Below are 13,695 nucleotides of genomic sequence, written 5' to 3'. Positions count from 1 at the left end.
CATTTTATAGCCTCTCGAAGATAGATATGTACATCTGCACACTGATCTATGAGACTCTACTAGAAATCTTGCTCTTTCACTTATGAGATAGGTGAACCTATCTCTCTGATAGCAAATTTTTACAACCTAAAAGTTGAGGTCACAATGCAATCTACCTGACTCGGCCTTAGTAAATAAGCCAATAGTCCAAAAAGGAAAAAAAATTAAAAAGTATCTAAAAACAGGAATAAACAATACTTGTAGAATGAAGTCAGGTCAATATATGTACAAAAATAGTAGAAGTAGAAATAAATACCATAAAAACCCCACCATCTGCCGTCATAAGTGTAGAGTATCTAAATATAACTCGAAAAATATGTAAAATACAATATGTATCTATAAAAAAATTAAAGACATATCGATAGATAAGAAGAGGTTTGGATTCAAATCTGGAAACCAAGATCAAGCCAATACTTCTATCACTAACTCTGACACGCATGAACTCAGCTACCATGACTCGTACTCGAACTAGGATCTACACTAAAAGGGCACAGTAGGAGTGAGTACACTCTACTTGTACTCAGTAGGTATCATAGGTTGATAGACTAAAGTAGAAAATAATACAAGTAAGAAATACTACGAGCATGTGAGCATGTGACCTACAAATAGAAAAAATCCCAAATAGGCTCACACCATCTCTATTGATAGTTCTAATATATTTAAGAAATTAAATAGAAACAACCATTTATGAGGATACATAGAAATTGTTTACACATCAAGTAACTTGATGCACCTAAAATGCATATGAAAGTGCAATATAATAAATAATGAAGTAAATAATGAATTGCTGTATACATCTATCGAGCCTCAATGCTCCCAAAATAGGAATCATGGAGGTTCAAAACCCATATACTTTCTCAAAATCTCCACCCATATCTTTGTCTTATGTTCACGGATGAAGGTACAAAAATATCTTGTTTTCTTTCAAAACAATGTTCCTCAATGTCACTAATATTTCATGAATGTGTACGTATGAAATGAGGATATAATGATCACAATTAAATCAGTATGAAAATAACAAATAAATTCAATAGATTTATAAGTGAACCCAGAAATTAACTCAATATGTTATTATTTTATGATATCAGTTCTAGTTTGGCACCTTTGGAATAGATACTCATGTAAGATATCATTGAGATCACTTCAACCCATGACTCAAGAATTTCTATCATTATAAATTCATATAATTCTCAACAAGGCCTATAATATCTATTCAATCCCCCACACAAGGATCATATTAAATATAAAGGCATTTAAATGAACAAATAAGGTGAACGATGTCAAATAAAGCCCCCACACAGGCACCACACAAAATATAATATAACAAGTCAACAATAACAAGAATATGAGCCCCCACATAGGCACACAACAATAATAATAAACTCAAAATACACTTTCCATATCTATTTTCCCCAAATCCATTGCATTCTTAACTTATTTATTAACAACCCACCCCAGTATGAAGAAAGTTAAGTCATAATCTACCACAATGCATTAAAATCCTATCCTAAAGTCATTTAACACAAAGCCTTTCCCTTTTAAACAATATTAGAATTAAGAAAGCTAATGATATCCATGTTGACTATTTTAAGACAGGTCCAAAATGAGTTTCAAAAATAGGTTAAAAACCAAAGGGGTAAAATTGTAATTTTTTTAGAAGAACATTCCCCACAGTTATAGAAATCTATAGTTGAAAATCCATACAAAAATAAGTTAAAGACAAGGTCCAAATCGAAGAAAAACTACTTTAAAGCTTTACCGATAAACCCCAAAAATCCATTGTAATATTAAGGTTAAAAGGTGTTTGCTAAAACATAATTGATAGTAAATTATTAAGAGATGATTTTATAGGATACGCACACAAAAAATGGTGAAAAAACCCTAGAAAATCATCTTTATCGAAGCTTGGAGGTCCAAAAATAGAGGACAATTGTGAAATGGGCTATTTATATTATTTTTTGAACAGTACCTCACAAACGCGGTCAACCCTTTTTGTTTGCGAGGGTTAACATTGACCAAGTAAAATCATTTTCCTTCACATTCACAATCAGTACTTCACATTCACGAGAACTCTATTGCATTCGCAAAGAAAGAAAAACTACTCGACCTGAACCTGTACCTTTCGTGATTGTGGTTCCATAATTATGTGCATGATGACGGATCAATTACTTCTTAGCATTCACTAAAAGTGGCTCATGTTCTCAAAGAAGGAAACATACCTAGACCAGATTCAGCAAACCAACTAAAAAGCAAGTTAAAAATGTCTCTGAATAGACCCTCGAGATCCATGTAGAACCCACCAAACTAAATCATATATACTACTAGGCTATTTTTGATATTTTATACTCAATGGCAACATCAAATTTTCAAAAAAGGATTATTTTCAACAAATTAACTCCTAGGACCCCAAAAAGCTTATTAAAACTGGTTTTTAAGCTGAAGGGTCGAAATGCAAACTAAAGGTTTCGATCCTGAACCAACTCCGTTAATAACCCAACATCACCATTCATATCTAATGAAACTGTCTAAATTTCCATTCGACAATGATAATATAAAATATTAGCATTAGCCAACTATGGGACTTTTAAAGCCTAAAAAAACCTCAAACTTTCCCAAAACCCTCCTAAAGACATTGGAAATTGTGTTAACTATCTCCACACCACAAAATCAACTCGTATTAGCTATATACAAAGGTAAAATGGTCAATTCACATAGAAATAAAATTTTTAAAATTAGGTTATTACAAAAATAAACTAATAGACTTTATAAATAAACCCGCGGAGAAGTACAAAAACCAATCATTGCTTGACATGTCTAGCGCCTAGTAAGAGGAGGTGACGCGTAGAAATAATAAGGCACATCAGTTGAAGCATTCCAAATTTGCACTTTTTTCATGTGTTGTTTTAGAATAGGGTTTAGGGAAAAAACCATCACAATGGTTTATTATTGATTAATTATTTAGTAGTTATGATATATACCACACATAAAATTAATTATATAAATATAGTTGAGATAATTATAATGACCTAAACCATTGTTATGATAAAATATCTCAATATTAGTACGGGGTATGGGTATTATTGGGATTTTATTAGAAAAATTATGCAGGGTCGTGGGTATTAAGTTTTAGAACTTAAAGAAAGTTTCGATTGGGCTGACGTAAGCCTTGTATAGTAATGTGTATGCTTCTATAGCAGGGTGTCATAGACCAGAATACCTATTTAAGTGGGTTTTATTATTTTTCTCTGCGGTGTTTGAAATAACACTATGGGAGGTTCCTAAAAACTAAGTAATGCCTCATATACCTTAGAACCATGAAAAAGAGGAGAAAGTGGTATTGGTGGGTGAAAACTAATGAATTTTAAAAAAATAATATGTTCATGATTATGGCAAGGTCATACTTCACATTCGTTCACTCTTCCTACAACTGATTGATACCAGCTAAGCAAAGTTTCTTAAGTAGCTTAGACCCAGGTTAGAGAGCATGCATGTAACATAGATGGATGGGAGATTTCATAGTTGGACCTTTGGACACAGATCTTGGATGGCTAGATTTAGCTAAGTTTAGGTAGCGTATAATTAGGGGTGGATTACATACATTACTATGTTATACTATGCATGTTCTTTATTATAGGTGGCTCTTTGTCATAGACTCATATTAGAAATGGGAAAAGTATGGATTTTCGGTTATTAGTTAAGTCTTAAAGGAAGAAAAAATACCATTTAAGGTAGAGATGAGCTTCCTAACGACCTAGGGTGGTAATCCTTATTGTAGTTTTAGGAATGTATCATTATGGATGTACCGTTATTAAGACCTTAATTGGTAGTATAGGGGATGGTATTACAGTTTTATCTAATTTGTGTTATATATGAAAGTTAATAAGTTTGTAGTGTGGTTTGTTAGTGCATATTGTTTGATATAGTCAATGCAAAGAATTTTATAATTGTTATATAATTATGACCTACCTTATTCGTTAAATATGAAATGGTTGATTTTTAGAACATTCTCATAGGATTTTGGTGAAAAAAGGTTGACAGACACTTGTGGCTAGGGTTTAGTACATGGATGAAATATATCCTCTGCAGGTCATGACTAGAGGGTGGATGCATCACCCATAGGGTGTATGTACAAGGGTCAGATGAGTTTGACGATGCCATGAGTGAATTAGGAATATCCTTATATGCTTGATATATATATATATATATAATGAATTTGTGTGATCTTGTACTTGTCATATATTTGATATGGTTAGAGCCATGGTTTGCTAACTTAAATATTATTGGAGTCAAGGTTTTTGACTTGGTTATGGTTTGACTTAGTAGATTCTTACATGTCTTTACTTGGTTTCCTGAATGTGACTTTGTGATATTTTGTTGAATTCTTAGTTTTGATCCCTAATATCTTATTTGTTCATTTGTTATGCTAAGTATATTTTGGTTGAGAACGGGAAATCCTATGGTAGTATATTATTTTGTAAACAGCTTACAACTTTACCCTTATTCCTTATTATGGATGACTTATTATGTTATTAAGTGGCGACTATCCATATGGAGCTAAGGATGATTGATAAGTTTTATGTCAGAGTGAGACAAGTAGAAATACGAATGTTAGCTATGGGCGAAATCCAAGCTAATATATGGGGAGAAGGGTGAATGGGTCATATATTTAAGTAGGCTTTCTCTAAGTATGCTAGGCGACTTGTTAGGTTTAGGGATTTTCCTTATGCTAGTTTTATTGTAGGGGTTGTGTTGACTCTTAGTGTAAGCCCAAGCTTGGTCATACGGGATGGAAAGGAACCTGTGGGAACTTGTGTAGTGAGTTTAATAGCATGCATGTTTTATTTTGATTATTTATGTTATATTTGTGTAATCTAATCTAGGTCAACCAATGAGGCTTACCATACGTGTGGGTTGCACTAATGCTACTAGTGATATAACCTTTTGGGGTATAGGGTTTTTCAAGGATCAGTGTTGGTTTCTTGACTGTTGCGGTAGTGCTCCCTCAGTAGCTCCCAATTTTCTCACTCATGATGGAAGTTGTGTCTAGTTTCACTTCTCTATTAGTAGCTCTTGTAATTGTTTAAACTAGGTCCTTGGATTTCTTTTATTTTTCATTTTCCTTTTTTATGAAACAATTGCAATAAAAGTTGGTTATTTCCAATTAATAAAGACTTTCACATGTTTTGCTGAATGAGTGGTAAGGGGTTCTCCAATCTAGGTGGATTAGAGTAGGTGCCACTATGATCTGGTAGTTTGAGTTAGGACAATTTGGTATTAGAGACTAGGTTATCAGTCTTCTAGTACAAGGGCAAATGTTGAGGAGAGCCTGTAGACTGGTGTCTCGACATCCACATCTAATCTTCAGGGAGCTATAGGGCATTTTTTGAAGGGTTCCACTTCTTCTTTCCTCTTATGCTGTTTTGTGGTTGATTTAAAAGTTGAGTCCAATTGGAGTCTCTTGATTTCAATTGGTATCTCAACTATGCAAGTTGATGTCACTTGACTCTGCTTGAAGGATAGAAGCAAAATAGATACGAATCGAAAAGATAACAATTGGTATCTAGCCATAAGGGCTATGTAAGGGATACTGGATGATCTACTTAGGGTCATCTCGGGCATAATTAGAAGTTCTTAATAAGGCATGAACAAATGATAATTGATTTTAACTTTCCTTGAGTTCATATGTTGTAATGTTAGTTGCTTGATTTGCTTGAATCTATGCTATATGATTGTTATGATTTTCCATGTGTTGTGTGGTGATAGGTAAAACATTGACTATGGTTGCATTGTTAGTTGATAATAACATAAGGATCAAACTAGAGCTTAAGGCTAGGGGGTTGGGTACTCATGTGAAATCATACCAGACTGGATAATTGTAAAAAGGTACAATTTTTTGTAGTCTTACTTGTTTGGTTGCTGAGAACTGGGAATGTGTGCTAATCCTTGTCAATACACATAAAACTTGTATGGTTATTTTGTTGCTGAAAATACTAAATTGCATGCCATGAAAAATAAGGGTTGAACCTACGATAGCGGGGATAGTTTAAAAAAGGAATGTCTCTTATAATTTGATATTATAGAACCCGTATGGGTAATAACTTTGTGTTAGTAGTCTGTTGTAAGGATACTGTACTCATTTATGAGAAATTAACATAGTTTAGGCATTTTGCATTTGCATTACGGGCATTAAACAACTTGGGGGAGGAGGTATAGGAAAATTAGCAAGATCAAAGAAGCTACTATTCTTGCCACCATGGCGACACGGAATAGCGCTATAGTGATAAGGCTGCTATAGAACCACAGAGTTCCACTATAGTGACGAGGCTATTAAAGTGAGATTTATAGCGGTAGGTACACCTCTATAGAAACGCAGGTGAGGCAAAAGCCATGAGCTATTTTACCCTATTTTTGACCTTTGTTTTTCTTATTTCTTTCAAATTTTAGAGTATGGGGCATTGCATAAATATAAAAATCACTTTAAAACCATACAAGTGGGTTACATTTAGCAAATGCAGAAAGGAAAAGATTACCATCCACATGTGGGAAAATAGAAGAAATAAAAATATAGTGTCTAGTACATACCCCAAACAGGGGAAACCCAAATCAATCATCACAAATAAGAGGGGGAGAGAAGACCTAGCTAAATGCCCTATAGTTGCAAGCTCCTAAGGTAGGGTCATCTCCTTTTGTATCATTCATGAAGGAAAACTATCTCAGATCCTCAGTATCCAACTCAGGAAGCTTATAGTTACTCAAACATGACCTTCATGGTCTTCCACATTTGGCTAAGAAAGAAATCTAGGGAGCACATCTTCTTTTTTTCCTCGTCGAGGTCTTAATGGAGCACTACAATGTCCTGGACAATGGAGACGATTGTGTAAATACAATAGCACTACTCCATGGACCTCCTAACTATATCCAAATTTACCTCCAACTAGTTTATAAAAATTAGGGTTAGGAGGGAGGACTGCCATCATCATTGTCCTCATCTACCTCAGGGGAATCCTCTGTAGCTCTATTACTCTCTGCCCCACCTGCCTTCCTTATCTTCCTCTTCTAGAAAGAGGTCTCTCTTAGTAAGAGAAGGTGAAAAGGGATGTCCATATCTGCCACTACATTTTTAGGCTTTTACGGTACCCCCACGCTCCTTTACAACATAGATACTTGTTTTTGGAGGAAGGGACCTTTTTAGTGCCCCAATAGAATTCCCTCCACTCCATGATGATTTGGGACCCAATATTTAGCTATATTTCCCCAAAAACGTAGACCACCACGAGTGCCTAAGGTTAGGCCAAGTTGATAGTGCTGTTTGACAAATGCGTTCTCTAGGTCACCAAGTTCAGGCACCTCCTAGAATCGACATAAAAGTAGGTACTTTTGACTCCTTCAATCAAAATTAAGTAGACCAGCTCTCTGAATGCCTCTAGGACAAAGTGTCCTGCAGCTATACCAAGTTCAAATCCTTAGCCTTAGAAAAGATAGTCAGCATTGGAGACCTAGGGTACCCCGAGCACTTCATTAATGGTGCAAGACTCAGTTGGGATATCCACTCCCCAAATACGAATGGTGGGGTAAGGGGAATCCCAGAGCATAGTAGGGAGTAAGACGTAGAACTCCCTTACCTAAGTTACGACTCTATCAAAGGGAGCTACCAAAAGTGGGACCCAACTGAATTCTTGCAGCCAGGTATAGAATTCTGATGCCTTCTCCTCCACCCTCTTCGTGTCAAATTCCCACTCCAAGCAAAGCCCTATCCTTCGATACTTTTAGAATAGTTTGTGACTAACTTCATTGGGGAACCTATTACAGGAGGGGGTGTTGCTTTAATTTTTGGACATTATAGTTCTTAGACTACAAAATTTGAAAAGGGAACATTAGAATTTAGCAAGTGTCAAGAAAGGATTGAAGTGGAAAGTTCAAATTTTTCAGCGTTTAGATTAGAGTCCATTGCCTATAGCTTTTCACTATAGTGGCATGCACACTGTAAAAATGGCACCCCTAGCTCAAATTCACCAATTTTCAGTTTTGAACTAAGATCAATGTTCAAAAGTACCCTAGAACTATATTACACCAAAATTTAGGCATGATAACTCATAAATCATTACCAAATCATAAATTCAAAACTAAAATGGACCCTTCACATTCTTCTCAATTTTGGCTTATTTTAACCCATAAAACTTTTAGTTTCTTACGCCTAGAACGCAACCAAAGCATTGTGAACATAAGAGAAACATTTTAAGAAAGGTAGTCAACTACTAAAACACCGCATTTTAATGGACAATATTATGGTCTATGGAAGACAAGGATGTATGATTTCATAATGGCCAAGGATAGTGAACTATAAAACATCATCTATAATGGTCCACATGTTTCAATGGGAGAAGTTAATGAAGGAGATATTACTTGGTTAGTTCCCAAGACTTTAAGGGAATAAAATGAAGAGGATCGCAAAAAATTGAAAAACGTTTCAAGGATAAGAAACTTTTGGTATGTGGAATAGGTCCTGATGAGTACTATCGTATTTCAGCTTCTAAAAGTGCATAAAAAATTTGGGATTGCTTAAGAACTGCTCATAAAAGTACTATTCAGGCTAAAGATTTCAAAGTGGATATGCTTACCACCCAATATAAATTCTTGACTATGAAGGAAACTGAAACTATTTAGGAGATGCACACCATATTTACCTCTATCACCAATGAGTTACACTATCTTGGTGAAGTTATTCCACCTTGAAAATAAGTGAGGAAAATATTGAGCGTCTTACCCAAGTCATGGGAAAGTAAAGTCAATGCCATCTCTGAAGTAACAGATCTTAAGACATTCACTATGAGTAAATTAATTAGAAATCTGAAGACTTATGAGCTGAAGAAGCAGTAGGACCAAGAGAATAAAGAGCCTACAGAGTAAAAATCCTTAGATTTAGAGGTATCAATAACTTTAGAGGCATCAAAATTAAATTCAAGTGAGGATGATGAAGATTTTGCCTATATAGCTTAAAAATTTATTAGGGATATGAAGATAAGTGGTAGATTTAAAAAAAAAAGTAGTATCTGACTTGTAGGTGGAAATGATTTGTGTCACAAATATGGTAAATTAGGTCACACTACCAAGGATTTCCCCTTACACAAGATGGAGTATCAAGAATATATGAAGTCTGGAGTAGAGAAAGAAAAGAAGAAGGATTGGGTCCTTGATAAGCCCAAAAGGAAAGCTGTTGTTCACTATGTGGTTATGAAATCCTTAGCTACCTGGGGAGAGTCATCAAGTGAATATAATGAGCCAAAACTACCTGAATATGCTTATATGATGGTTGTAGGAGATGATGAAATAATTTACAACTCTCTCTTTGCTCTTATGGAAAAATTTGAAGATGATGAGCTAACTCTTCTTGACATTAAACATAATCTGAATGATATTCTCTTATGAAGTTAAAAAAACTTTCAAATGTTTCAATTGATTCTTTGTGTGAGATCACTATTGAGAAAAACTTTCTTGAAGAGAAGGTAGAAAATTTTGAGAGAGAGAGAATTTCCCTAACTATTAAAATCTCAGAGCTAGGAGGATATTCTAAAAAATTGGAAATTAAAAATAAGGAGATGTTCAAAAAGATGATGAAACCATCTTAATTAGTTTCTAAAGGAAAAATGTAAGGCTAGTATTCTAGCAATTGAGCATGAAGAGAAGCTAAATAAGTCTCAAGAGCTTCTTGCAACTTCTCTTGAGAAAAATGCTGAAATAGAAAATGACTTAGTCTATAAAATTGACTACTTCTTTACAAATCCTAGATACTATGACCAATCAAACAGTGAATAATGGTAGACATCTTGGTTTCCAACATAACAATCTCTCATTCAATCCTTACAACGAGTAAGTTTCTATAGCCAACAATATCTTACATAACTATTGTGGAAGAAATAACCATTAAAAGGGATATTCTAAGCAAGGCTTAGAGATGAAATAAAATTAGCTAAGCATAAATGTAGTCACTTAAGAAGGGACCAGGTCCCCTATCATAATCTAAGAAGGGTAGACTGCCTGTCTAGATAAAAAAAGTTGTGATTAATCCCCTATACCCTACTGGGAACTCATACTCAAATAGTCCCCTAAAGCTAACAAGTAATCTCTGTAAGTAGGCGGGAGTAAGAAAAAGTAGTCAAAGTTGGTTCATTGATAGTGAATGCTCCAAATATATGACAGAAAGATCTAACTGTTTGTTTTCTCTCAAGGCACTTCAAGGTGGAGGTAATTCTTTTTTGTTAATGATAAGAAAGGTAATTTTCTTGACATTGGTGTAAGTGGAAAATCTTTAACTCATGTCATTGATGATGTGTACTATGTGGATGGATTGATGTACAACTTGCAGAGTATGTCTCAAATTTGTGATAAGAGAAATGAAGTAAAATATCTCTCAGATTGGTGCACTATTACATGTCTGCAGACTGGAGAAGTTATACTCAAAGCAAAAAGTTGAAAAAATATGTGCGTGGCTGACCTAAACTCAATTCCTGGAAGTGATATGACTTTTTTGACTACTCAAGATGAGAATGTAGATCTTTGGCATATAAAACTTTGTCATGTGAGCTCATCTTTACTGAACAAGTTTGTCTCAAAGAACCTGGTCTGAGGTGTTCCAAAGTTGCAGTTCTCAAACACTAAAGTATGTGATTCCTGTGTTATAGAAAAACAAACCAGGTCCTTTTTCAAATGGAAGAAGCAAGTAAGTACTACTAGACCTTTTAAGTTGCTGCACTTAGACTTATGTGGACCTGTCAAGGTTCAAAGTAGAGGAGAAAGAAGTATGTCTTTGTTATTGTATATGACTACTCTAGGTTCACATGGACCATTTCTTGAAATTAAAGGATGATACATATGAAGTACTATTGATCTTTGCTAAAAAAAATTCAAGTAAAGATGAAAAACAAAATAGTAGGGATCAGGTTTGATCATGGAACAAAATTTGAAAAGGCTAGAGTTGAGGAGTTTTGTGTTGAAAATAAAATTGTTCATAACTTTTTAGCTCCTATAACCCCTTAACAAAATGGAGTTCTTAAAAGAACGAATAGAACCCTAATTGGGATTTCTAGAACGATTATGATAGATGGTGGTCTTCTTAAGAATTTATAGGCTAAAGTAGTGAACACTTCCTTTCTTGTCACTAATGGGTGCCTCATAAGGTCCATCCTCAACAAGAACCCTTATGAGCTGTTATTCAACAAAAATTCCAAACTTGACTGCTTTAAACCTTTTGGTTGCAAGTGCGTTGTATTAAATGATGGGAAGGATGAGTTGGGAAAATTTGATTCCAAAAGTGCCGAGGCAATATTTGTGGGTAACTTTGCAACTAGAAAAGCCTACAGAGTTTATTTTAAAAGAAAATTGTGTGTTGAGGAGAGTGTTTATGTTATTTTTGATGAGTTAAGAAACATGAATAACCCTATAAATGGTGATGACATAGATATGGAGGAACTTATTCCCATTTAAATAGAAAATTCATGTGAAAAAGATTCTCAAGGCCAAAATGGTAAAGATAATGTGATTGGTGATGAAGGAGGAGAAACCAAACCAGGCCCTTATCTGTAGGGCTCTGAATTTGATGGGTCTCAACAAGACATTCAAGACCTAATTTCTGAGGGGCCTAGTCCAGTCTGCCTCAATCAATGTTAATAAGGTCTAATTGTAAGCATAAGTCATCTCATCCTCTTGAGAATAAGACTTCTCCCTTGCTGTATGGAATGTAGACTTAGGCATAAGCAAGAAACTTTATGGCCTTTTCAATATTTATATGTTCTATTGAGCCTAAAATAGTGAAGGAAGCTCTCAAGGATGCTGACTAGTTTAATACAATGCAGGAAAAACTTCATCAGTTTGAAAAGAGCAAAGTTTGACACCCTGTCCCTAACCTAATGATAGAACCATTATAGGGACAAAATGGGTGTATTGAAACAAACATGATGTGTATGGAACTATCACCAAAAACAATGCAAGGATTTTAGTACACGGATTCAATCAAGAAGAAGGAATAGTCTAAGATGGGACTATTGCTCCTGTTGCATGAATGGAGGCAATAGGAATTCTCATTGCCTTTGTTATTTATATGAGGTTCAAATTGTTCCAAATGAATGTGAAGAGTGCATTTCTAAGTTTTTATTTGAAGACAGAAGTCTATGTTAATAAAATGCCTAGTTTGAAGATATTGATCAACTATATCATGTCCTGAAGTTTGATAATACTCTTTATAGATTAAAACAAACCCCTAGAGCATGGTATGAAAGACTTTCAAAGTTTTTTCTAAAAATTAGTTTCAAGAGAGGAAAAATTGACAATACGCTATTTCTGAAATCTAGAGGAAATATCCTACTAATTATGCAAGTTTGTATTGATGAAATTATCTTTAGTGCAATCTCAAACTCTTTAAGTGAAGAATTTTCAAAGCTCATGGAAAATGAGTTTGAGATGTGCATGATAGGTGAATTAAGACCTTTTCTTAAGTTGTAGATCAAGCAAACACCATAGGGCACTATGATTTGTCAAGAGAAGTACATAAAGGAATTACTGAAAAAGTTTAACATGAATGATGCCAAGCCCATTAATACTCCTATAGGGACAAGCTCAAAGATTGATGTTGATGAACTTGGTCCCTCAGTAAATGAGACTATGTATAGAGGAGTCATTGAATATCTACTATATATCAAACTTCTAAAATACCTAACATTGCATTGAGTTTAGGTATGCATGCCAGGTTCCAAGCTTATCCAAAAGAGTCTCACTTAAAGGCTGCTAACAAGATTCTTAGATACTGTAAAGGAATATTAGGCATGGTCTTGTTCAATAATTTAGGTATAATTTTGATCTTATTAGGTATACTAATGCTCATTATACAAGGTACCTGGTAGATAGGAAAAGTACCTCATGAATGGCTCATTTTCATGGTTCATCCTTGATCGAATGGGATTCTAGAAAGCAAAATTCAGTTGCCCTCTCTATTGTTAAAGCCAAATTTTATAACGGCTGCTTTATGTTGTGATTAATTACTTTAAATTAAGAAGTAGATAGAATATTTTAGGATAGTTACTGATACTATTCGATTGATGTGTGACAACATAAGTGCTTTTAATATGGTAAAAAACCCTGTGCAACACAAAATGACTAAACATATTGATGTGAGATATCACTTTCTTATATACAATGTGTAAAAAAGAGCAACTTGTATGAAATTTTGCAAAACTGAAGATCAAGTGGTTGATATTTGCTCAAAGCGTCTTCACAGAGTGAAATTTGTGAAAAACAAACTAAGATTAGGGCTAATCAAGATGAACTAAGCTTCTTTAGTGGATTTTATGTCCCCCTGGAAATCACTATAATTAGGAAGCAGGTATCTTAGAATCAATTTATTCAGTTTGTCTAACTCAGCACCATACCTTTTATCCTAGCCCCTGCCCACAGGTTAGTATCATGCATACCAGTATTAAATTTGCATAGAGTTACTATTCAAAATTTCCACGTGTCTCTTTCTCCCTCTCTATACCATTGTCAAATCATTTAAATTTGACAAAGATGTTCCTAATAGGGAAAAGGCACGCCTATTATAATTTAAGTCCAAACGTTACCTCTTTTCAACCTTTTTAATACAAAAATCAAATTTTTTTCTTTCCATTC

The sequence above is a fragment of the Capsicum annuum genome, chromosome 5 (genome assembly GCF_002878395.1).
Source record: "Capsicum annuum cultivar UCD-10X-F1 chromosome 5, UCD10Xv1.1, whole genome shotgun sequence".
Taxonomy (NCBI): Eukaryota; Viridiplantae; Streptophyta; class Magnoliopsida; order Solanales; family Solanaceae; genus Capsicum; species Capsicum annuum.
Note: the sequence above shows the minus strand (reverse complement) of the source record.